Source organism: Ostrinia nubilalis, chromosome 10 (assembly GCF_963855985.1).
Source record: "Ostrinia nubilalis chromosome 10, ilOstNubi1.1, whole genome shotgun sequence".
Taxonomy (NCBI): domain Eukaryota; kingdom Metazoa; phylum Arthropoda; class Insecta; order Lepidoptera; family Crambidae; genus Ostrinia; species Ostrinia nubilalis.
The window spans coordinates 9,530,139-9,556,255 of NC_087097.1; the positions used below are offsets into that span (position 1 = coordinate 9,530,139).

Sequence of the window (26,117 nt, forward strand, 5' to 3'; positions counted from 1 at the left end):
AAGACGACACCTATGTATGATAAAGGTAAAACAGGCTGGCATATTAGATGGTGTTAGGGAATGCCTGACAAGTTGGTAACAAATATTAAGATTTAAGGTACAATTCCAAGACGGGCCGCAGACCGCAAACTGCAACCGCAAACTGCAAAACTATGAAATCGGCAGCGCGGCATTGCAGCTGCGGCGTGTATACTGCAGATTTCATAGAGTTTTGCAGTTTGGAATTGTACCCTTAGACTCCGCCTTTATCCGAAACTTTTGAATCAGTTTCGGTTACGGTTATGGATATTTTTTTATTTCGGATATCCGATAGTTTCGGTTACGGTTACGGATATCCATAACATTCCTGCTTGGTAAGATGGCCCTCTCCGTCCCGCTCATACCTTTTAAAATGGCTTCTTCACCTCACTTAAGCCAGAAACTTGAATTTTGGGCACATTAGAATAATATTTTTAACCAAGGTAGATAAAGTTAAAAACGGGATTATTTCCAAAAAAACAAAAATTGTCGACAACTGCAGCAAGAATTTACCAAGTGTTATACCATTTTGGAATCCTTACTAAATGCGCCAAATTATGACGTCACTTGCCACACTCGCGTAGTACAATTTTTTTTCAGTACAGTCAGTTTAAACTAGGCAAAATTTTTATTTTGAAATTTTTTTTGGGAATAATGTATTTTTTTCATCCAAGCTGGAGCAGCTGGTTTTGTAATTTTGATAACAATTTAGAGAAGCATTCTTCAGGGTTACATAACAAAAAAAAATTTGGAAAAAGTGAAGATTTGTGGCAACACGAGTAAAAAGACCGTCACTGGGAGTAGAATTTTTTGTTTTTTTTAAATGCCTATTATTTTGACAAAATGCCACATAGATTTTTTTTATATTTTTCTGATAACCAGCATAACTTGCCTCAACACCCAGTTCTGGCTTGACGTTGCATTACGGGACACCCTGTATACGTCCGTGCGTAAGCCGTCGTCTTAACTGCAATTATAATCTATCTATGGGGTGTCGTATCAATTCGTTTATCAGTGTCTCGATCAGAAAACTCGAGCACGTTTAAAGTTTCTAAAAAATATTATGTCTAAAATGTACTTATATCTTTGGATTTGGAGCGAGTGTGAGTACTATCATTAGAAGTAATCTTCTGTGAAACTGCACCGTCATTCACGTCATACCTAATTATCTACTATCCGTTCGCGATAAGTTTGCCGCTGGCGATATGACGTCACTCGAAGGAAAGCGTCTATAACTATAGCAAACTCTATTGAAAATATTTTTTATTTATTAATATTGATAAAAATTGTGTATTGGCGTAAAATAAAACACTTGATTGCGTTTAATCACTAACTAATTAGGGTAAGTGCGCTAGTTTTCGTCTAATTATCGGAGTTGCCAACTTTGTGATGCGAAATGAATATCTTAAAATACCCTTACTCATATGTATCATATTATGTCGTTTTAGTCCTTATATAGTCTACTTTACGTTAATATTATATGACAATATGTAAATACCACGGGTTTTTTTTATAAAAAATATTTTATGCAAAAGAGGCGATTTCATTAGTTTTCGTCCAAAAAAATCAGTTTTCGTCCTAATGTACGCTAGTTTTCGACCACTGTGTAGAAAAAAGGGTGCAGTTGAATTATTAACTTAAAACCCAAATCTACAATACAGTAACTATGGATTGTGGTATATCATTTGAAAGGTACTTTTGTTAGCTTTCAAATGATATCAAAAAGATTTAAATAAGTTTCTTACCTAAATTTAGGAAAATATTGCCATAGGTCAAAGGACAAATGGACGAAAACTAATCTACAGGAATAGCTAATTTTAATTTTCGTCCACCCCAGAGCTTGTTCATGGGGTCATGGACGAAAACACAACAACGTTTTGTAGCTGTTTTTTGTTTTCGTCCACATCTTTTTAACGGTTTTTATGGGTTTATCACTGTTAAAAAGTGGACGTAAACTAAAATGTTTAATGTAATAGCAATAAAGATCATATTGAAAGAAAAAACATTGTATTTTGTAGGTCCATTGAAGTAAAATGATTATTAAAAATATTAACTAGGTGTCAGGGTTTCCGTCCACGTGGACGAAAACCAAAATCTTGCAAAATTGTTATGCTAGTATTAGTCCACTTAATTATCTAAGATTTCTATACAAAAACTTTAATAAACCCTTAAAATAGTGTTTGTTATGCTAATAGTTAGACATACGTGCCAAAAACATTACATGAAGTAGCTACAACAGTAATTAAACATACCATGAAAGTTCCCTACCGGCACGTTTTTTTTTCTAACTTGACGACGTTTTCCATTCACCTGTGTGCAGCAGCAACTTCCGTAGATTTTTTTGGAGTTATTACTTGTCAAATTACATTTTCATGCAGGCAGAACTGTTACTTAGATATTATAGATTGTAACAAGTCCAAACTTGCACGAAAAGTTAGGTTTGTATTCTAATTTTCCGTATTTGTTTGTGGCAAGTCGGTCAAATGGACGAAAACAGGAGCTGGACGGAAAACCGGCGCAATTACCCTACGTTTAATCGCGGTTGCTTGGAGGAGGGGACGCGCATTCCACGGACCGGCAAACTTAGCGCGAACGGGTAGTAACGACGACACACATTTTGGCTATGTCTAGGACTTTATACCTTAGTTACGTGGTTACAACGAGGACTCGTGAGTTTTATTGATAAGGTCTTTACTTTAGATAGTAGGATGATAAACATTACATTTTACACCATACCTATATATTTACTAATTTCACAGATAACATAACAAATTATTGGTAATAAAGGTTTATTATTATTATAGTTTATCTGATATGAAATCGTTTTACACCTGTTGTTTTGACTGGAAAACTTATTATCAAATCATTCTTAGATACATATCTACCAGATAAATGCAAAATTATAACTATTTCGTGGTTTTAATATCCATAGCACAGCAAAATAAGTCATGCATTTCACAAAAAGATTACCATCTTATCCCTAAGTCTTTTATCTTAACTTCGGCACCTGGTTCAACGAATATTGTTATAGTAGGGAATTTAGTGCAAGAACCCCTCCACTTTGGTATAGAAGGCTCATTTTTGCAACAGTGGTTCTTTGGGTGCTCCTGAGTGGATTTCCGTCGGTAGACATCGGGAGCCCCCCCTGTGGTAGCAGGGGGAGGGGGGGCAAGTTTCCTTCCGCCGCGCTTCACTTTAAGGCCTAAATCTTCAAAACTATGGGTATTAGGGCAAGTGTGGTATCATTTTCGGATAATTAAAGGATGGCGAATTCATTTCTAGAACAAACTTTTTGCGTTTTCATACAAAAAAATAGAAATATTGAGTAAAATTCACAAAAACCAAAAAGTATTTTTTTAAATAAACGTCGTTTACTTTTAAACCACTAGAGATAATCTAATAAAAAAAATATGACCTGAAAGCTACATTTATCAGGATTATAAAAATATAACATTGTATGGTACTTTTTTCGCAAAAAGTAGGTGAAAAAAATTTTTTCTTCAGGACACAGCGGGCCAATTTTATTGCGCATCGGAAAAAAATATTTATTTTATCCATGAATTCATACTATTTGGTTCATAAGCAAGCAAGGATTATTATTTTAGAATTTATTTAGAGTTGCTGGCACATCAATCTACCATAATTTGTATTTTTTCGTCAATTGATTTTGAACTTTATGTGTGAGACATAAGGTTGAAAATAGCTTAAATACATTTTAATATTGAAAATATCATAAGAAGAAGCACTAAATAAAGAATTGTCTAAACGTCTTAATGATTATTATTATTTTAATTAACACTTATTTCTACATACTATTGTACCAGTGATTTAACGGAAAGATAAGTGTGAGGAAAATGAGGTTTCACTATCATAGTACGGGAGATATTTTTAGCACAAAGGTTACGGCTGTGACCTTTTTAGTTGTTTTTTTCAGACAGCACCAGCTTCTGCACTACTTCTTGCACTTACATCTCACCATTTCCAGGCAAGCCTCGGCAGCTACGGGCAAACCGGTGCATGTAGGCTCCATCTTGCTATCGGCTCTGGTCCACCCCCAACCAGTCGGGTAAAGGGAAGACTGAGTCGGTTGCTTGAAAGTAATCCTATACGCGAACCCCTTGGATTGATCTAATAAGTAAGTGGATAGATCTTGAACAAGGGACGACTAGAAAAGAGGACCAAAATCCCAACAGAACAGCCTAATCTGGTTTACTGACAGCTCAAAGATGCAGTAGTGGCGTAGGGGGGGGGCTGCCCCGGGTGCCAAGCATCAGGGGGTGACACATGTCGCACAGATTAGTACTCACTGACGCATCTGCATAGCAAGTCTGCGGTCTATGTCATGGTCTTTCAATATTGGAATCGGTAGGTAGCCCCAAAATCGTGGGGGTTACCAGGGGGTGCCTTAGGACTTACGCCGCCACTGCAAAGATGGCCTTGGGAACGGGAACGGGCGTCTACTGTAAACACTTCGAACATAGTAAACGCTTAAAGAGATTTGCTACAGTGTTTCAAGCTGAATTCTACTGCTATAATATGTGTGCACTAAAGAACAGGGGTGTAAAAAACGCAATATTTACATCCTGATCGCAGCATTCAAACAAAAAGCCATCGCCTCAGTGAAGGTTGAGTCTAGAATTATTCTAGATGCAATCTTAAAGATGAACAAACTCGGAAGGCATAAAAGTGTCCCTGATGTGGGATACCTGGACATACACGGATCAATTGCAATGGGAGAGCCGACAGTCTAGCGAAACTAGGGTCAGAGGCGATACCTATTGGGTCAGAACTGATACTTACCTTTATCTAACGGCATACCTCATGGCCATAATATGGCCATATCCAAGAAGCACAGTGCTGAATGGGAAAACTCCAACGATATAAGATAAGCCTCTCCAAATCATTCCTAAAGGGAAACACAGGGTCATGGAGAAAACTCATTAAGCGGAAATAAAAGGTACCTAAGCCCAAGCAATTACTGGTACGCAAACTGGGCATTATGGAACGAACCACATGTCCCACAAAATGGGCCTAACAACAGAAGCATGTGGAATACATGTGGGGTCCATGAATCAATACTGTAAGGATGGGTCTGCTTGGGTCAGCATATCCGGCATCAGAAGACTTAGAAGGCTTTCACTCAGACGCTTAATTCACCTAATGGATAGATTTTTTTGGATGATAGGGAATAAAAAAATGGAGCATAAAGATCCTAATGGGTCGCTGTGGACTACACTTAGACCTAGCTTAGCTTAGCTTAGGCCCTACATAAGATAACCCAGACAGCAGCAGCAGCTTTGTATCAGCCTTGGCTACTGGCAGTATATCAAGGGATTCGCGTATAGGATTAGGTGCAAGCAACCGACTCGAGTCTTCCCTTTACCCGACTGGTTGGGGGTGGACCAGAGTCGATAGCAAGATGGAGCCTACATGGACCGGTTTGCCCGTAGCTGCCGAGGCTTGCCTGGAAATGGTGAGATGTAAGTGCAAGAAGTAGTGCAGAATTTGGTGCTGTCTGAAAAAAAACAACTAAAACGGTCAGAGCCGTAACCTTTGTGCTAAAAATATCTCCCGTACTATGATTGTGAAACCTCATTTTCCTCACACTTATCTTTCCGTTAAATCACTGGTACAATAGTATGTAGAAATAAGTGTTAATTAAAAATAATAATAATCATTAAGACGTTTAGACAAATTAAAGTTCTTTATTTAGTGCTTTCTTCTTATATTTTCAATATTAAAAGGAATTTAAGCTATTTTCAACCTTATTTCTTACACATAGAGTTCAAAATCAAGTGACGAAAAAATACAAATTATGGTAGATTGATGTGCCAGCAACTCTAAATAAATTCTAAAATAATAATCCTTGCTTGCTTATGAACCAAATAGTATGAATTAATGGATAAAATAAATATTTTTTTCCGATGCGCAATAAAATTCGCCCGCTGTGTCCTAAAGAAAAATTTTTTTTCACCTACTTTTTGTGAAAAAAGTACCATACAATGTTATATTTTTATAATCCTGATAAATGTAGCTTTCAGGTCATATTTTTTTTATTAGATTATCTCCAGTGGTTTAAAAGTAAACGACGTTTATTTAAAAAAATACTTTTTGGTTTTTATGAATTTTACTCAATATTTCTATTTTTTTGTATGAAAAGGCAAAAAGTTTGTTCTAGAAATGAATTCGCCATCCTTTAATTATCCGAAAATGATACCACACTTGCCCTAATACCCATAGTTTTGAAGATATAGGCCTTAAAGTGAAGCGCGGCGGAAGGAAACTTGCCCCCCCTCCCCCTGCTACCACAGGGGGGGCTCCCGATGTCTACCGACGGAAATCCACTCAGGAGCGCCCAAAGAATCACTGTTGCAAAAATGAGCCTTCTATACCAAAGTGGAGGGGTCTCCATACAAATCATTGCACTAAATTCCCTACTATTACCGATACCGACATTCAAATCTAAATTATAGGCAGCCTATCTGCTTGCTGGAAATCAGTGGTTTGAAATAACTAGGTTTTATTATTGTCTGCCACGAATTTAAACTGGGACTACTGGGAGCTAAAGACTTATGTTATTGTTTTGACTGTAATTTTTTCGGTTAAGTGTAGGTATCATTATAACTCACCCAGCAAAAAGCCTTCAAGGTAATCTAGCTGACTGAGAAGTTCGTAGCTCATCTCTTTGCCGTCGGTCATTTCTTCTATGTGTTCCCTCAATTTGGTTTGCAGCTCAGGTTTGGTGGCGAGCACGTGGAGAGCGAAAGACAAAAGAGTGCTGGATGTTTCGTAGCGTCTTTCCGTTCTATACATGGCCAGAACGCACCCATAGGAAACTGCTCGTGTATATTTTGGAGTGCTCCTTTGTAAATCTGTTCCTACAAACTATACACGAATTTTGCGTACTGGCTGTGTATAGTTCGCATTGTGGATGCTTGCGGCTTCGATCCAAACTATACTACACTACTTACACTTGACATAAATAATATTATGAATTTAGTTTGATTTTGATGTAGTACCTAAAATATGGAATTCTATTTAAAGTGAAATGTATTTCATGTAACACATTATTATTTTACTGAATCAATATGAAACTATTTTTTTAACACTTGTAAGTAGTTTTTAACCAACTTAAAAAAAGGTTTTCAATTCGATTTTTCTGTATGTACCTACGTTACCGCAGAACTCCGTCAATTATGAACCGACTTTCAAAATTTTTTTTTTGTTCGATAGGGTATACTCTTGAGGTGGTCCCATTGTCACCAAGTCAGGGTCTGATAATGGGATCCTAGGGAAATCGAGGGCAACCCTCAAATTTTATAGGCACGTATATTATTTTTCATGTTTTATCTTAAGTCCTGAAAATCATCATCTCATATTGATGAGCTTCACTTATATTTACCACTTTTTATAAAATTAATTATGCAGAAACCACAGCAGAGAAGAACACTTAGATTATTGTCTGTCATTCGTTGCACTGGTCTGGCCTTTCGAAAGAGCGCATGTCACAAATCAATTGAAATCCAACCTTATCAAAAGGCAATATGATTTAAAGCTAAAATCTCGTTTTACTTACATTATTGTACTGCTACTCATCACTAGGTGACACTAAACACATGATTCAGTGTATACAACATCTAATGCAAAGTAATAAGGACCATAGTTGAAAATCACTGGGCAAATTACAAATTCCGAAGTAATAATTCCGCTACTCTACAGTAGATGTCACTAAAAATTTAATAGATTAAATTGATTATCTATTACAAATGATTTAAGGTTCATAATTCAATGATCTGGGCGATAGAATGAATGTTGAGGTAATACACTTTATAAAAGGAGTATCGATATTTTACAAATACTATTTTGTTTGCTATTTTAGATAAGTATTGAGCTCTGTCTAAAAGAGTTTTCCATTTCCTTTAAAATTATGTTAAATAATAGGCCTGAAATTATTACTGCAATTTAATTGTCTGGATCTACGTATGGTCGAAAAATCGTTTGCAAGTTTTGAAAATTTACATTTATACATACAAACGAAAAGTGAAAGTTAAATAAAAGCTATTAATAAAAAACTTAACATAAAAAAGTTCAACGTAATAGGAAATGATTTGAATATATTTATAAGACACAAAAATTGAACTAGGAAAATTTATCTTTTAAGTCTGTCGTTACATTCTGAATTCTTCTTATTCCTCGCTCATTTTGCTACTGCACCATAATAATTAAAATACCTACATCACTTTATCGATAATTTGACGGGATCTACTTTAGGACATCCCTGGCTGAGTAGCGTAGCGAACGAAGCAGAAGTAAAAAAAATTTACATGCTTATCACATTTTTTAAGATAGTCTATTTCTAGTGAGTTAAGAGAAGATTATTTTTTAAACGTGTGTGTAACACACTATTTGTCGTGCTTCCTTTACTAATTTTAATAAAACAATAAATTTATTATGTTCATTTATTTTTTACATTTATTTTATTTTATTACTACCTACTTATATTTATTTTAAACTTGTATGCACATAAAACAGTGTACATAAGGCGGACTTAATGCCTTTCGGCATTTTTAACTAAAAACCCTCTATCAAAATAACGGCACGTGCCGAAAGATGATTCAGTGTTTAAAGAAGATACGCGGATATTAATTACCATGTAATAGAAAGAGAGGTCAATAAATCAAAATGTCGAATAATACAACTACATACTCACATATTGTAATAGCGCACTCATTCCAACATTTTACGTCACGCATGATCAGTCCGTATGCGTACTGGCTATGTATATTACGGAATACGATCATTTACCTACGTCACTACAAACTATACACGGGTTTTTGCGTACTGGCAGTGTATAGTTTGGAGGAGCTTAGTAAAAAAAGTATATTCCAAACTATACTCGATTAGTTTCACACCCTTGCGTTCTGGCTATGTATAGATTGGAAAGACGCTGTTTCGTAACCCGCGATGAGGAAAAGTAACGACTGCGCGTCAATAGTATCATCGTCCAAATCTGTAATAAAATTTGGATGATCATTTATTAACGGGACAATATTATTTGATCCTCTAAAAACTAATTGATCTTTTTTGTATGCGCACTTTTAAAAATAAATGATGTGTTTTATTAAATTTTATCTTTATATTAATTTCATTGGGTCTATATTAGTTGATCTACGGATAAATTATGAATGATCTTCATTTAAGGTAACATAATATTTATGTTTAACATACTCTTTTAATATTTAGTAAACAAAAATAATATTTGATACTCTTTTTTAGTTATTGATCTTTAATTTTATTAATTTGATGATTTTTATATCAAGTTTGCCTTTTAATATTGATCACCTAATAAATACATTTCGATCTATGTACCTATAACTTAACTTTAAAATATATTTGATCTAACTAAAAATATTATTAGTTAATATTTTTAATTAAAAAATATCTTTTAATTTAGTGTCGGAAACATAATTATTAATTAGATTATTATTTGCAATGTCAGTTATTATAAAATTATTCATTACTAGCGGCCGCCCGCGACTTCGTACGCGTGGATCCCGTTTTACCCCCTTCATCTATCACGCGGTATAGATTTTTTTATACAAATGTGTTTTCCCGCTAATTCCCGTTCCCGTGGGAGTTTTGCAATATCCTGTTGTAACTGAGCTTTAAGTTTACTAAGATACCTGCATGCCAAATTTCAAGCGTCTAACTTAAGCGGTTTAGATTTTTCATACAAAAGGATTTTCCCGCTAATTCCCTTTCCCGTAAGAATTTTGAAATATCCTGTTGTAACTAAGCTTTAAGTTTACTAAGATACCTGCATGCCAAATTTCAAGCGTCTAACTTAAGCGGTTTAGTATTTTCATACAAAAGAATTTTCCCGCTAATTCCCGTTCCCGTGGGAATTCCTAAGTACCTATCCTATAACCTGCCCAGGAGTACGAAGAATAATTGTACCAAATTTCGTTAAAATCCGTCGAATAGTTTTTGTTTCTATAAGGAACATACAGACGGACAGACAGACAGACAGACAAAAATTTTACTGATTGCATTTTTGGCATCAGTATCGATCACTAACCACCCCCTGATAGTTATTTTGAAAATATATTTCATGTACAGAACTGGCCTCTCTACAGATTTATTATAAGTATAGATTTTAATCTAATGAGATTAAAATATTCATTTAAATTATAAAAAGATTTGTCAAATAACCAGTCTTTGAGCGTTCGTTTAAATTTGATTCCCTCTAATTGTTTTATAGCATTTGGCAATCGATTGAATATTTTTATTCCAGTTACGTATGAGTATTTTTGTAATTTGAAATCTACCTAATCAATTTAATTTCAGAAACCACTTATAATAGTGTTATAAATCTACATTTAAATTTATAGATTCAGTAAAATAATAATATTACGTGATACTACATTGGTAGTTCTTATTTCTAATCTCGAGGACAAAGCACGAGCATAATATCAAATAAATGTAATTTTAAACATAATTCCATATTTTACTAAATCAAATCAACTAAACACCCTAGTCAAGTGTAAGTGGTGTAAGTAGTATAGTTTGGAACGAAGACAGAATCCATCCACGATACAAACTATAGGTACACGATCAGTACGCAAAATTCGTGTATAGTTTGTAGTCACAGATTTACAAAGTGACATTCCAAAATATACACGAGCAGTTTCCTATGGGTGCGTTCTGGCCATGTATAAATGTTACCGTAAAATTGTAAATTCCGTCAGATTATAATCTGACGTAGTTAAATTACAATCTAACCTAACCTAACCCACTGTTAGTTTACAATCTAACGCGTTATATTATAAACTGACAGAGTTCACAATTTCACGTTGACATATAGAACATAGAACGGAAAGACGCAGCCGGCACCGGTCACTGATTCAGTAGCCGGCGCCGCGCCGGTCGCTCATTTGGTAACCGGCGACATTTTGTAGGTATTTTTCGACAATACATTATGCAAAACTCTTATTTTCAGTCCTAGATTTGCTTTTAAACTAACAGTGATCTTTAATCTTTAACAGTTTTTGACAATTTTATAATCTTTGCTGAGGAAGAGAATTAAAATAGGACTTAGATGATGGATGATTGTGTTTTGCAGTTCTACTTTTAACTTTAAGAATCTTTTGAATCTCAGGCGGAGAAATACGATAGTCGCTTCACAATCTTGTTTCAGAGTTGTTCTAGATTTTTCGTTTTTTGACTTGAAAGGTCTGCCTTCTTTTACATAAACTAATCTACTTAAGGGACTCAAGTCTTGACTCTACTCTTGTCGATGGTTATCAGGAAATCTTTTATGATTTTCGATGGTTCTTGCGTCTCTTATCTTATCTAGTATTCGTTGTAGACACTGTTTTTATATTTCATCGTTTTCGAACTCTTCATATGACGATTATTAATCACCGACTTTCATTTTTATACAAGTGTACCTATCAATGTAAAAACACACAAACTCGCAGAGATCGATAAACAATTCAAACAAACTTTCAAGTAAGGTACCTAATAAAAAAGTACGGCTTCGGAAACTAGCTTTTTGCACTCGCTTCTTACACTAACCGCCTCTGTGGTCTAGTGGTAAGACCACCTGCTTCAGGGTTACCTACGCCATATCGAATGACAAATGATCGAAAATCAAAATATCGAATACGTTTCATCGAACGATCAAAATATCGAACGATCAAAATATCGAATGCTCAAAATATCGAACGTTCAGAATATCGAACGATCAAAATATCGAACGTTCAAAATATCGAACGATCAAAATATCGAAAGTCGATATAGACGTTTTTATTTAATTCATCTACCTTGCTCGGCTCCGGTGCATGGTTGTGTTTGGTCGTACAACTTTTCAACAAATGTTCCTCGGCTCCTTGCTGAAGCGTTGTTATTGCCGTACTGCTACAATTAAATTTATATTTTTGTGAACAATACCAATAGAATGTTTCATCAACATTTTTGTTCATTGCCATTACAAAGCCCTCCAAAATGAGGACTGTTTTTCCTTTTTGGGACAGGCTAGGCATGTAATAGGTCCCCACGGACATTATTCTCCAAATTTATAAACTTTTCAGGCACAAAAATACTTAAGGCACACATTAAATGGCAAAACAAAACTGCTGCTATGAAGTTATTGACAAACTGCAATGTACACAAAATATTACTCTGTTAGTGGGTAGAACAAAAATTATTTGACGCGCTTCGTTCAGAAATGATGCGTGATGAAATTTAATAAAAACGTCTATATCGACTTTCGATATTTTGATCGTTCGATATTTTGATCGTTCGATATTTTGATCGTTCGATATTCTGAACGTTCGATATTTTGAGCATTCGATATTTTGATCATTCGATATTTTGATCGTTCGATGAAACGTATTCGATATTTTGATTTTCAACCGACTTCAAAAAAGGAGGAGGTTCTCAATTCGACCCGTATGTTTTTTTTTTTTTTTTTTCTATGTTTGTTACGCGATAACTCCGCCAATTATGAATCGATTTGAACAAATCTTTTTTCGGCGTATAGGTAATACCTCAAGGGTGGTCCCATTTAAATTTAATAATAAAAAAAACAACCCCCAAGGGTGGAAAATTGGGGATGAACTTTTTTATACGCAATATCTCCGCCGATTATAAACCAATTTGAACGATTATTTTTTATTTATTTATTTATTTATTTAGGTTCACCATCAACTATTACATCAATATTTGCACAGACACTTTGACAATTCAATAATGTAAATGTATAGCTATATTAAGGTAAACACCGCTTACATAATATTAAATGTTTGCTAATTATTTAAAGGAAAAGAAAAGAAAACAATAAAAAGTCTGTTAATCATTACAATTTACAACTCATTTAAACATGTTCAAAAGTCTCCATGACTGCCTTTCTAAACTGTTGACGGCTATCAAAGAATATATCCACCGCCACACTGTGCTCATTCAATAACTTGCATAGACGAGGAATTGTGGAGCTCCTACCCAGGACGGTTTTGCGATGGGGGGCACTAAAGGGTGAGATCGGCTTGCGGGGGATCGTGCGTGGTACGCGAAGATTAAATTTACTCAGGAGTTGGCTGCTGTCAACCCTACTTCTCATGATGTTATGGAGAAAAACCAGGTCAAGCAAGTCCCTTCGCTGATTTAGTGTTTGCATTTTGAAATGCATGAGTCTTTCTGCATAAGATTTAAGTTTTTTTGTGAGACCAAAGGAGCTTGACAGATGCCAAAGAAATCTCTTCTGTACCCGTTCTATTCGTAAGGAGTGAACCGCATAATGAGGCCGCCACACAACGCTGCAGTATTCCAAAGTGCTACGTACAAGGCAATTGTAGAGATTAATGCGTGTATAGGGCTTATGGAATACCTTTCCGTTACGCATGATGAACCCTAGCATTTTATTGGCCCTACTAACTATGCAGTCGATGTGCTCAACAAAGGTTAATTTTGAATCGAACGTTACTCCCAGATCTTTTAGCGATTTCACTTCGCTGAGAGTTTTGCCTTGAATGTGGTATTTAGATGGAATAATCTTTGTATTTCTAGTGAATTTTATGTGTACACATTTTTTAGAATTTAATAGCATGCCGTTTGAGTTGCACCAATAAGCCAGGGCATTAAGGTCACGTTGCATCATGGATACATCATCCGTACAGGTTACAACTTTTATAAATTTTAGATCGTCTGCGTATAAAAATGGTGTAGAGTTCTGAAAACACATAGAAACGTCGTTGATGAATATATTAAAGAGAATAGGGCCCAAATGGGAACCCTGAGGAACTCCTGAAGTTACATCTTTATTGCCCGATTTGAAGCCGTTAACAACAACATGAAAAGTACGGTTCTTAAGGTACGAAGCCAGAAATTGCAAAACATTACCTGAAAAACCATATAACGCGAGCTTTTTAAAGAGAATATTGTGGGGGACGGAATCGAAAGCCTTACTAAAATCAGTGTAAATGGCGTCAATTTGTTTATGTGCATCTACCTCGGAAATAATTTCATCAAGGTAGAGTACTAGGTTAGTATTTGTAGACCTACCTTTGACAAAGCCATGTTGGTAGTCAATAATAAAATGGCTAAAGTGGCGTTCGATGTATGGATAAACTAATGATTCCAGAATTTTTGAGAAAGTTGATAAGATAGAGATAGGCCGATAGTTTTTTACTGAGGTAACGTCATCGCTTTTGAATATCGGAACAACTTTGGATTCCTTCCACAACGAGGGAAATTCACCATCCGTGAGAGCTTTGTTGTAAATTAGGTAGAGCGGGAAAGACAAACTTGAAGCGCAGTTTCTTATAAAAAGCGGTGGAAAGCCGTCGGGACCTGCTCCCTTAGTCGGGTCCAGTGATTTAAGTTTTTCTTCAATCTCCTCCCGGGTTACAGTGATAGAGGATAAGCTTTCGCTTTGTGCATGGAGGAATTGAGAAATATTGTGATAAGAGAGCTCTACATCTGGGGTTTCACTATAAACCGAGGCGAAGTAATTAGAAAACATTTCACAAATTTCAGGAGTATCATTCGCCACTCTACAACCATCTGTCATCTCTGCAGGATAAATGCTGGCGGCGTTACGCTTTGATTTGATGTACGACCAAAAATACTTTGAATTTGTGTTTATTCTATCCTCCATCCTAGCAACATACGCATTAAAGCAGTCTTTAGCAATTGATTTGCAGCGTTTATTTAATATATTAAGTGTTATTTTGTCGATTGGATTTTTGTATTTTTTATATCGGTTCCAAACTCTATCCCTCTCTCTAAATCTTCTTATTGTACTACGACTAAACCAAACCGGGTAATTTTTAGTTTTTTTGGGCTTAAATGAGGGCACATGTTTATCTATAAGTTCGTTAAGTATATTGGTGAAGACTTCTACCATTGAGCTAGCGCTTTCACAGCACGAGAAGAGCTCAGTCCAGTTAGTTCTGTCTAAAAGTTGTATTATGGCCTCGTAATCCCCCTTAAAAAAGTTACGTCTAAAAATACTCTGGTTGCATTTGGCATTAATGACAGCACTTGATGATAGCCTTATATCTAATGGTGGGTGATGTGGGTCTATTTTGCATGGGGCGTCCACTTTTTCGCATATATTTGATTCTGATAAGTTAGTTAAGACAATGTCCAGTATTCTATTTTTGTAGTTAAAAACGTGGTTATATTGCTTAAAATCGTTTACGTTACAAAAATCTATCAGTAACTGACCCAAACTAGAAGTACAGCGAGGAACGCCTGTGGGGCTCCATTCAATACATCCTAAATTAAGATCTCCGACTATGCAAGTGTACATGTTATGTTGTTCAATCACTCTAGAGAAGCTGGCCAGAAGAGCCTTAAGCGAAGTACTGTTAACAGGTGGCGGCAGATAGACGGCGCATAGTGCCAATTGAGACACAGACCCATTCGTAACGGTATTAATGACGATCCATAAATCCTCAAAATCACTCTCCCAGCATGACATGCGTTTTGATGTTATATTCTGAGAAACTGCAATTAGCACCCCGCCACCGTCTTTTTTTATGCCATATTTGGATGAGGCTCTGTCTCTTCTATACACAATATAATTGTTCCCAAAGATTTCACTACTTAAGATATTATTATTTAACCATGTTTCTGTAAAAATCACTACATCATAGTAACAACCTATTAAATTATTATAAAGATCCTGAGTTTTCGTTTTAAGGCCTCTTACATTTTGATATAGTAAATTTAAGCAATTGAATTTTATAGTAAAAAAAAAAAACATAGTTACATGCAAAAAAAAATAAGTTTTATAATAACGAGTAAAAGTAGTATAAGAATCCTATTTCAACTTATTTAAACAGTCCATACTCTTGATTAGTTTGTAGTCTGAGCCGTCGTCTTTTCGCATGAAGATTCTGCCTTCCTTTACCCAGACATATTTGAAGTCCAACTCCCGAGCTTTAAGTTGAATAGGTATTATCAAAAGGGTGGTTTCATGCGAATTTGAAGAAAATATTTCACCCCCAAGGGTGGAAAATTGGGGATGAACTTTTTTATACGCAATATCTCCGCCGATTATGAACCAATTTTTTTTGGTCTCAGTGTACTGCCTACCTTCAGTGGTAACATCAAGGTAATAATTAGTTAACTAAAAAGCAAGAAATAAGTAAAATTTTATAAAAAAAAATAAAACCGACTCCAAAAAACCTACACTAAAACGTAGAAAAATAATTACTAATTACCTACTTATAGTCGGTGCAGGCAAACTTTACATGTTTCATAATCTTGGCACCGACTCCAGAAGTATCAATCATGGTATACCTACATAAATATTAATAATTCGTCCTAATAAATAAGTAGGTAATTAGTAATTATTTTTCTACGTTTTAGTGTAGGTTTTTTGGAGTCGGTTTTATTTTTTTTTATAAAATTTTATCGATCATTTGTCATTCGATATGGCGTAGGTAACCCCCTGCTTCAGACGCAGAGGTTCCGGGTTCGATTCCCAGTGGGGGCAGATTTTTCTGTTCGGTTTGGTTGGTGGTAGGACTTGTTCTAAGTCCGCCTGGCTAAGTTGGTAGCTACCACCTTACCTAAGTCTGTCGCCATTTAACAACATTGTTAACAGCATTGTTGTGTTCCGGCAGTTAGAGGTAAGATAGCCAGTTCCTCTGTGGTTGAGGATTCCGGGTGAAGCTTGCTTCCACCTTCGGCCTGATCATCACTTACCATCAGGTGAGATACAGGCCAAGAGCTTCCTCGTTGTGGATAAAAAAAAAACTTGACAACCTTCTGTTGTCGGTTGCCTTTATGAGTGCCAGCGCGCCGGCAGCCGTTTTGACTGCCGGCAGCGTATCACGTGGTATCACCGCCGGTTCCCAATGGCAATATTTTTGGGAACCGGCAAGCTCGTATGCCTGTTTGCTATTATCATTTTTTTCTGTGACATGTTTTACCAAAATAATTCAATGAGCGAAACTAATTACACTACTGCAAGAAAGATTATTTCTTTTATCGGGCGATATGGTCGGAAAGATAATCGCAACGCTTTATAATTTTAATTTTCAAAAATTTCCACCACTTACATTTGTTTGGGCGCTCAGGGTCAGATTTTTCTTTTTCGGCGGCATCAATAAGTAATTGAAGGAAATCATTTTTTCTGGAACAAAACATTTAATATTATTTTAAGTCACACTACTAGTATATCTGTGGGGTACATACTTATTATTATAAAAAAAAATATTGGAACGCCAATAAAATGTTATAAAATATTTTATAAAAAAAAAACTTACTTGGTGCCTGATAGCTTCCTTTCTGATTTAGCGACTTTCAATATTCTTAGTAGTTCTTCTATGCTCTTGGGGTAGAATATTGATATATTAAAAAATCGCAACATCTTTGGCATGAATACTAGAAAGAAAAAGATGCTTAATCGCTTCAATCTCGGCATGTAATTAAACTTTTCTGCTACCTGAAAATAAAATTTCATAAAAATATGAGGCGATGGAAAAATCCCCACCTGTATTAGATTCACATACAGATTGATATTTTCGGTGCAGTCCTGTTGTCCCCCCTGGCTAGGGGAGACAACAGGACTAGATTTTTAATCAATGATTTGAGGACTGTTGTCCCCCCTGGCAAAAATTATTTAAAAGCCATAAATTTTTATAGCATAATTTATGAAAAACTGAAGTATTTGACTGAATGCCAAATTGCCAAACTGAATACCTAAACGTTTGTCAAGGTAATAATTACAATTTTGATAGGTATTGGTGCCGGCCGGTATTAACTAACACTTACAAACTTGAAATTTGGCAGGTAGGTTTCCTTATAGGGTGTAGACATCCACTAAGAACGGAATTTATTTATTAAAGGATTGAAAATAATATGACGAAACTTGCGGGCGGCTGCTAAGGTAAACGGCTACTAGTTCGTGATAGTACGTAAGTTCGTAAGTTTTTTTTCTAGCTCAAATAATAAGCAATTGGAATATTATTTATAAAAATTCTTCATTACTACAAAAACTCTATTATTTAAGCTATCTAAAAAACCAAGTACCAACATTGTGGCGCCAAAAATGAGAGCAATACGAAGCTTCAAACTCTCAGAAAGCCAAAAACAGCCGTGCGGCTTGCAAAGGTTGTTCTCACCGTAACACAGTGTGTTATGGGACTGTATAAACGGACATTCTCATTGGTTTGATGAATCGTATAGAGCTCAGTTATACAAACATGATAGTAAATCTCCCGTTTGAAAATTCCACGTAGTTTTCGCGGTATAAAAATTCAAAGTTACCTATTTTTTTACTTCAAAATTATGCAAAAATATTCTCACTCGTTAACTAATAACATTTAATTCAGAATTGTTATAATACTTCATAGAGCTCTTAAAACTACACGTAATAAGCGTATTAAGTGCTTTGTAAACGCATTCAGTTAATTAGGAAAAATGATTTTAGTGATTATTGTTTTTATTTTTTTTTCTCAATTATACCTTAATATATGCAAACATTTTTAATTGCAAGATATAGTCTGATATTTAATCTAATTGTATTAATAAAATCAGCTTTAAAAAAACATAAAACGTCTTAATAAAATTTTTACGAGTCTAGGGTCGACAATTTTGGAAGGAATAATTCATGTCTAAAAAGTTTCAAATCCCGCCTGTTATGTGCATAGTGTTGAAGGTTCTAAAAAGTCACATTCACATTGTTTTTAACCGACTTCAAAAAAAGGAGGAGGTTCTCAAGTCGAGTCTTTTTTCTTTTTAAACTCTCTTATATTGACTTAAGTTGTATGTAAGTAACTAACTAAAAAAGTATGTAAACAAATCTAGGAAGTCGAATTTATCCTACCTTTAATAATTTTCTCATCGATTTGAAACCTATGTAAATCGAATGTCAATACAATAATTTGGTACAATCGAGCTGATGATATTTAATCATCCAAAAGAAATATTGCTATTAAAAAGTGATGGGAAATTTACAATTCTATATGGCGCATATTTTCAATTTGATTTTCCTCAAATATATCACGGAATTTAAAGCTGATTTTTTTTATACAATTAGATTAAATATCGGACTATATCTTGCAATTAAAAATATTTGCATATATTAAGGTATAATTGAGAAAAAAATTAAAACAAAAATCACTAAAATCATTTTTCCTAATTAACTGAATGCGTTTGCGAAGCACTTAATACGCTTATTACGTGTAGTTTTAAGAGCTCTATGAAGTATTATAACAATTCTGAATTAAATGTTATTAGTTAACGAGTGAGAATATTTTTGCATAATTTTGAAGTAAAAAAATAGGTAACTTTGAATTTTTATACTGCGAAAACTACTTGGAATTTTCAAACGGGAGTTTTACTATCATGTTTGTATAACTGAGCTCTATACGATTCATCAAATAAATGAGAATGTCCGATTATACAGTCTCATAACATACTGTGCGTAAGGTTAGCGCTCCAACTTCTTAAGCTTATAAAAAGGCGAAGGAACGTCCATTTAAATAAAACTTGTAATAGTGGTTTCATGTGTTCCTTGACAATGGATTTGGCTTAGAAAAAAGTTATATGAAAACGTAGAATTCCTTTAAAATTGCGATTAATTGACTCACGAAATAGCGTACATATTATTTTTCGAGTGTCCCCTATTTCGTGACACTACCGATTCAAGGATATTATGGATAACATTTTGATGCTTGGTTTTTAAATAATTATTTATGATAATTTAAATGTAAGTTATGAAACAAATAATTCATTTATTTAAGTTTCTCATGACCTAAATTCGGTATATGTTTCGTTCACTAGAATTTTTATTATTATGACACGAGTTTGAATTTCACATATATGACCAATTTTAAGATAAATTAGCATAAGTAGTACCAGCATAATTTTGGTTTTATTTCGATTTGTTTTATTTATCTTTGTTTATTTGTATTGTATATGGGATAGATAATAGTTAATTGACACATTTTGACAATAATTTATGAATTTTACTTGGGGAATTTGGAATAATCAGTATCACGAAACAAGGAACCGTATTTATTGTTACTTTTTTCCAAGTTCGTGATATATAAATGTATGGTGTTAGGTACTTTTATGACACATACCATTAAAGAAATCGTCATATTTTTTAGTTTTTAATACTTACCTACATAAGAAATTAATTAATTACTTACTTTTTATTATGAGTCATTGGCGTATCTGGGGTTATTTTCAGGGGGGGGGGCTACCCTCACTTGAAACAGCTCCAGGGGTGGGATTATGGGGAGAATGAGGGGGGGTTACAAATAACAAATCAAAATTTTATGGCTACGAAGGGGGGGGGGGTAAGTCCCCCCCCACATTTGTAATGGTTATATAAATATTTTCACATATCGCTAGAAACAACAAAACAAAATTTTATGTGTACGAAGGGGGGGGGTTAGGTTTCCCCCCCCCCCCCCCCCCTACATTTCTAATGGTTATATATGTACATATTTTCACATATTGTTAGAATTAACAAATCAAAATATTATGCTATACACATTATTTCTTATGAATATTTCAGGTAACTAATACCGTCAATTTCACATAATTATTTTATCCTAAATTTTTATTATCGTTTTTAAATTTATTAAACCCTTAATCATCATTAAAATATCCTAACTGAATGCATAAAACCTTATCCCGAAATAGGGGACATGAGTTCACGAACTTAGAAACAGAGCAAAATTTTGTCACGAAACAGGATCCAAACAAGAGGTCCGCAGAACAATTAATATAAAAAAAAGTTCAAACTATATAACTATAAATTATGTATTAACTTACTTTCAAAAGACCAAAGTTTAGCATACAAAAGCTTTCATACTGATATCATGCTTGGTTATTTTTAAATAAAATGTTAAAGTCGTAAGAGCCTTAATATACCGAAGTAGGGGGCACTTACCTTAGTCACGGTAATACTATCATACAGTATTGTAACTCCATATAAACGAACGAAACTCGAGCTTTCCTTCGAAATTCAAATCTCGGTATGCGCTCGACATGCAAAAGTCGGGGGTGTCGCGAATGTGCCACAGTAATAGACGGACGATGTGTTGTTTTTTAAACAGTAAGCGCTCTTTTTTTTGTAAAAATAATTACAAGTACCTAGTTATTTATACAGGGTGTTAAGTAAATGGGTTTATAAGCCGACACTAGCCCATGTTAATGTGTATGGTGAAGTCAGTGATATCATCATTTAATTATTTTAATAACCTTTATAAAATCTGATTTGTATGAAAATTAAAATTATTAAAGTGATGATATCAATTTTGTGACTTCACCATACCATTTATATGCACATGTTAACACGGGCTAGTGTCGGCTTTATAACCCATTTACCTAACACCCTGTATAATAATCAAGCATTTTGTACGCCTCAGTTGAGACGCATATATTTACGGTCGTAAATTTATAAGATTTGTTACTAAATCTTAACACAATTTTTTTTTTAATTAAATCTACTAATCACAAAACAGCATGCATTTTTATCCTATTTCATTCACAAAGTATTTTGTTTGTCAAAATAAAATAAAAATTACAATCACAAAATAAGTACATTCACAAAACTAGATAGAAATTCTAATAAGTAGGCAGATGTAATGATAGAGTCTGCGGGTGGGCAGCCCTATCGCATGTTGTCATACGGTGACGTACCGCGCGGCTGTTGACATTTATTTCAAAAATATGGCCGAGTTGGAATACTGTATAGATAGTATTACCGTGCCTTAGTTGAATCACTGTCACTGAGCAAGTAATTTGTTGAATATTATGATTAACTAGCTGTGCCCGCGACTTCGTATGCATGAAAACCCGTTGTCGCAACATTTTTCATTTTTGCTCTGCACCTATTACTTACTCGTAGCGTGATAGTATATAGCCTATAGCCTTCCTCAATAAATGGGCTATCTAACACTGAAAGAATTTTTCAAATCGTACCGATAGTTCCTGAGATTAGCGCGTTCAAGTAAACAAACAAACTCTTCAGCTTTATAATATTAAGTATATATTTAAAATTATTCAGTTTTAGCATCCTACCTACTAATGTTGTAAGTAAATGCGGAACTTTGTGAGTATGGATGTTTGATACTCTTTCACGTAAAAACTACTAAACGGATTTTTACTTACACTTGATAAACTTTACAGTACCTAGATAATATTTTTTATACATGAGAATAGCATAATAGAGGTACTCAGCTTTTGCCTACGGCTTTGTCCGCTATATGTTTATATTTATTTATAAAAAAAGATAAAGTTACTTTCGCATTTATAATATTATTTAGTAGGGATAATTCATAACGATTTTGTCAAAAGCAAGTAAAGCAGATTTTGAAATAGTCTGAAATAGTACCGGTACCAAGAACTTATATTTTTTTCGTTATCCAAATGTTAATATTATTTGACATACGTTTAGGTATTCAGTTTGGCAATTTGCCATTCATTCAGGTACTCCAGTCCTTCTTAAATGTTATAAAATTTTATGACTTTTAAATAATTTTTGCCACGGGGGGACAACAGTCCTCAAATCATTGATTAAAAATCTAGTCCTGTTGTCTCCCCTAGCCAGGGGGGACAACAGGATTTCGAAATCCTGTTGGCTCCCCTAGGGGGGCCAAGCAGGGGGGATGTGCGGGGAATGGGTGCTCAATAATAGTCGGACTCCAAAATCGTAATGAACATTTATTTTACGAAACGGCGGTCTTATATACACAAAATTTACAAAATATGACAAGGACAAACGATACATCTATTTCACATAAAAAAGTACAATCAAATTAAAGGTGCGACAATAAAACAATTACCTACAAAACACAATCAACAGTTAGAACGAGATAGAAAGACGATCACTATACTTGTTTCACGTTACACAAAAAATAGTAAAAAGTAGGGTACACAATAAATAATTTCGAAGAAGATAGCCTAACATTACAATATATCTGTTTCACACAACATAGAAATACACGTAAAAAGACGGTAGAATAAATATTAATATTAAGAAAGTTAGACAAGGACAGCAAGAAGTTACAATGTTTCTGTTTCACACGACACGGAAATTATACATAAAAGAAGGTACACAAATATTTACTAGTTTCAAACTCACCCGCATCTACGGTTATAAAACTTATCATGAAACTAGGTCAAGTTTCTCAGTCAGGAGCGCGCCGCAGTGATACTCGCACGTATGCTCAAGGTTTGTATGCAGTGGCGGATTAACGTATAAGCACTACAAGCACGTGCTTGGGGCCCCTGTTCTCCAGGGGCCTCCATCCTCTGCTGGCGTTTCATTTCATACCTACATTTTATCGAGATCTAGCCTATGTTACTCGTAAGTAATGTAGCTTTCAAATGGTGAAAGAATTTTTAAAAACGGTCCAGTAGTTTTTGAGCCTATTCATTACAACCAAACAAACAAAGTTTTCCTCTTTATAATATTAGTGTAGATAAAGTAAAGTGCGTTTTCCCAAATATATAATATAAAAAAAGAAAGAAAGAAAGAAACATTTATTACGATGAACATCATTTAGGCCTCAGCCTCGAGTTTAGCGGGCAGCGGAGCGGGAGCGGGGCGGGCAACGCAGACCCGTTCTCGAAACAAGCGGGCAGCTCGCGCGGCGCTTTAGCGGCGAAGTGTTGTGTTCGGGGTTGTGTTGTCGAGATATTTGTTTTTATTCGCAAACGAAATATCTGAACAACGGCGACAATTTTATTTCGATTCAAATTTATTCCTAACGCTCGATTTATTGAGGGCAAAAGAAGGAGTGCGCTGCCCGCTCGTTGCCCGCTCCCACGCCGCTGTTTTCGAGAACCTGTCTATTTGATTTTACGCATAAGATCCTGCCGCTCCCGCGCCGCCGCCGCTCCCGCCCCACTGCCCGCTAAACTTGAGACCTTATACATGACAGAGAATGTATACAGAAAAAAAGACAGAAATGGCACGTAAATATTACAAGGAAATAAAAAGTGAACTGAGCAGTGCTATCCTGTCGCAACAGCGATGCCCATCGCAATGGGACTCCACTCAGCATATGCCGTGGCCCACGGTGGGGAAGGCCACGACGCTGGTTTTCAGTGAGCCCCATGCCGAGTGGAAGTCACGGACGCTAACCTAAACTGCATATCAACAAGGCCGTTTAAATATAAATACAGTGTGAGTCACGTTAAAGTGTACATATGAAAATAAATGAAACTAGACCTATTTTTATCGACAAAAAATAGGTCAAAAATTTTTTGAGATTTTTTTTAAATTTTTTATAGATTTTTTTTTTACTTCCAATTACTTATTGTAAAGAAAACGTAATAACTTTTAAACTAAGAGGTATATCCTGATAAAATAAAAACAGTAATAATGCTAAATAACAGGCAATACTAAAAAAATACATAAAATACACAAAAAAGGCCAACAAATAATAAAAAATGATACTTTTTGAAAAAAATCTGCTTTTAAATTCGTGTTTTTTTGGTTATTTGATAAATTTCTCAAAAATGCCCCTATAACCGATGGTTTTTATTACTTTGTATTATTTTCTATCGTATTACCTTCGTAAAACCAAAAATCGCATGTCTCTATATCTATCACAACGTTTGCAATGATCGTTTGAACTAAGCCTCTCCGGGCGCGCCATTCAACGCTTCGTTAACAACGAAACTGAAAATGGCTCTAGATTTGTAATTTTGATAAAGACAAGTTAGATTTCAAATAAAAACAAAAGATTTCGAAGTAAAATAAGTATTTTAGTTAAAATTAAAATTGTCTCTACCTGTAGCGGAGAATAATGTTGTGGCAGGCCTTTGTTCAAACGATCATAGCAAATTAATAATTAATAAGATAATAATTGTGTATATATTTATAAATGTATATATTAAAATAAACATGCGATGTGAAAAAAGAAGAGAAACAAAAGAAGTGTGCTAGTGTAAGACTATCATTGTGGTTGCGTTTAGAATCTTTCACAGCTTAATGATTACTAACTGCTCTGCTGAACGATTCTTCTCAAAACTAAAAAGGTTAAAAAACCCGCAAAGAACAAAAATCCGTCCAGACAAGCTTAATTCTTTAGCATTAATGTGTATTGAGGCAGACATACTTCGTCAGATAAATTTCGACGATGTAATCTCGGAGTTTGCTCTGATTAAGGCAAGCAAAATAATGTTTTGAGTTTTAAATTTTACCTACTACACTTCCTATTTTGATGAACTTTCGTTTTATACTTTCTACCTTCCATTCCATTCCTTCCATTTCCATTTAAGCAATAGAGGGCCTACACAGGCTCTGTGCTTAAGGCCTCGGATACTCTTAATCCGCCACTGTTTGTATGTGGCGGCTGCCACATAGCTCCCCCTCAAGCGAAGCGTACCACGGGCTTCACAGTGCGTCCAGAACGTGTTGTTATTGTAGTGCCGGTAGTGTTGCGTCCAGTGCCAGTGATGTGATTTGCGTCTTCATTCAGTGTGTATGCGGGTTTCACTCGGTCGATTGATACGTTGACTTCTCGATCGGGTAGTTTGAGTCGAAATATTTTGTCATCTCGTTTCAGTACCGGATAAGGGCCTTCGTATGGTGGTTGCAGTGACTTTCGTGATGAATCGATGCGTAAATACACATTATTGACGGTCTTCAGGTCTTCGTGAACGAATATATTGGTGTTATTTCTTTTTCTTTCCGTGGCTTGATAGTTTCTTATTGTTTGCCGTAGTTGATCAACATAAGTGTAGTCGTTATTCGGTGACGTCATCGGTGACGTATTGAAGAAATCGCCAGGGAGTCTGATACTACAGCCGTAAGCGAGTTGTGCTGCGCTCACGCCTGTGTCGTTTCGTGTAGCAGCTCGTAGACCAAGTAGTACTGTTGGTAATGCCTGTAGCCAGTGATTTCGTTGGTCGATAAGTTTAGCTGTCAGTGCTGTCTTGAGTGATCGGTGCCATCTTTCTACTATTCCATTACATTGCGGGTGGTACGGTGTTGTTCTTGTTTTTTCGATTCCAAGTTGTTTTGTTAGCGATGTAAATAACTGGCTTTCAAACTGTCGCCCTTGATCGGTGGTTACGGTGGTAGGACAACCAAAGCGAGATATCCAGGTTTCATA

The 26,117-nt window shown here is 35.2% G+C and overlaps 1 pseudogene; it reads right to left on the reverse strand.

The window, feature by feature from the left end:
* LOC135075432 (cytochrome P450 9e2-like) overlaps nt 1-26,117 on the reverse strand; it is a 41,111-nt pseudogene that overhangs the window by 887 nt on the left and 14,107 nt on the right.